Source organism: Schistocerca nitens, chromosome 3 (genome assembly GCF_023898315.1).
Source record: "Schistocerca nitens isolate TAMUIC-IGC-003100 chromosome 3, iqSchNite1.1, whole genome shotgun sequence".
NCBI lineage: Eukaryota > Metazoa > Arthropoda > Insecta > Orthoptera > Acrididae > Schistocerca > Schistocerca nitens.
Genome location: NC_064616.1, coordinates 648,769,918 through 648,771,904, shown reverse-complemented (window position 1 = coordinate 648,771,904; position 1,987 = coordinate 648,769,918).

Here is a 1,987-nt window from a genome sequence, read left to right as displayed (position 1 = left end):
TTGAGACAATTAAAGGATTAAATGAATTTTGCTATTTGGGGATCAAAATAACTGATGATAGTCAAAGTAGAGAGGATATAAAATGTAGACTGGCAATGGCTAGGAAAGTATTTCTGAAGAAGAGGAACTTATTAATGTCGAGTATAGATTTAAGTGCTAGGAAGTCTTTTCTGAATGTATTTTTATGGAGTGTAGCCATGTATGGAAGTGAAACATGGTCAATAAACAGTGCATAAATACACTAAGCAGATTCAGAAGATTGTAGGTTGCAGTAGTTATTCTGAGATAAAGAGGCTTTTACAGGATAGAGTAGCATGGAGAGCTGCATCAAACCAGTCTCTAGATTGAAGACCACAACAACAACAACAACAACAGTTTATACGTTTCCGCATTTACTACACACCATTCAGAAACGGGAGAGAAAGAGTGCAACTTTGGTGGTTTTGCCAAGAGCGCTGGATGATCTTGGTATAGCTCTCGCTATGGACCCAAGCCGGCTGGCCCCAAACATTGTGTAGGTGCGTGGGCAAGTGGGCAAGGAAGGGAGAGACACAACTGTGTGACTAACGTCTTTGGATGAGAGGTTGTGGAGGGAGTAGATGGACACTTGACGATGGCTTACAGTGTTGACTTTATGGACTGGGGAAAGAGAAACTGGTTTGTCACTGTGGAAGGATACGCTGAGGGTTGTAGAGAGAGAGGGTGTAGTGCCAAAACCCAGCCCACCTAATGGCAGTTCACTGCAACATTGCGCCTCTGCAACGATTACCTCTTGGTCTCTGTCACTCGTACTACACCAAAACCATGACATACTCAATCTCTTCGATATAATTCAAAAGTATACACAAAATAAAGGCATATCACAAAATTTCTGGTGGGTCTGGGCCACTCTGGCCCTTCCTGTTGCTATTGAATATAATTAAAAATTTTAATACCATTAAAAGTAGTAAAAACATTCTATCAAAACATTGATCATCCCCAACCATTATCATCGAGGCCAATTCCTAATTGTCGTTTTCCATACATCAATCCTCTAGCTGTCACTGCTGCTAATTCATCACCAAATGAAGCATCTACAGCACCCATTCTTTTTTTGCCATTAATTGAAGTTCTTTATCTGATTCACGTCTTTTTTCTAAATCTTTATTATCGCTCTCTACAATATCAGCTTTTCGACAACCTTCAGTTAATTTTGTTCCTGGACCACAATAATTGTAACCAGGAAGATGGTTTTTGAATGGTAATTTATATTATTTATAGTATTAACTAATCTGTTTCCATATTTTTCCGATTTCCAAAATGTGTTGGACAAATTATAAAAAAATCTAATTAAATATAAAATTCATTATGGATTATTAATAATTAATCCAGTAAATTTATTTTTTAACGTTTTTGCTATTCTACCTTATTCACAATAATAGTATTTATTCCCAAATAATTCCTCACCATGATTATTGCTATCTATCGAATAACTAACAGACATCACTCATCCATATATATGTATTAATAAAGTCAACATCAATTTTTTCATCTTCACTTGAATTTAAATCTAGAAGAATTTTTTTAACTAGATATGGAAAATTTCTGTTATCAATATATATATTTATTACCCTTACTTGATTTTAATTTATTTTGATCACTTCATTAAATAATGCACCTGAAGTATAAAACATACATGCATAAATTGTTAAATCAACATTATCAAATTTGCTATGCAAATCATATATAGTTATATGTTTTTTTAGTTAAAGGGGTCATAATTCTATTGTTCACTTAAATGTTTTATCGCAAACTGTTAATATATCAACATCAAATTTTAGTGGCAGTCTTCCAATATATTAAATTATACAGACAGGTCTTAATCCATAAACTGTATCTTCAGTGTTGTTGAAATATTCTAGCATTGTGAAATTATATTTATTTCTTTGACAATTTGATGCTTGTTCTTCCTTTTTCAACTTTGTCATTAACTTCTTTTTCACATATA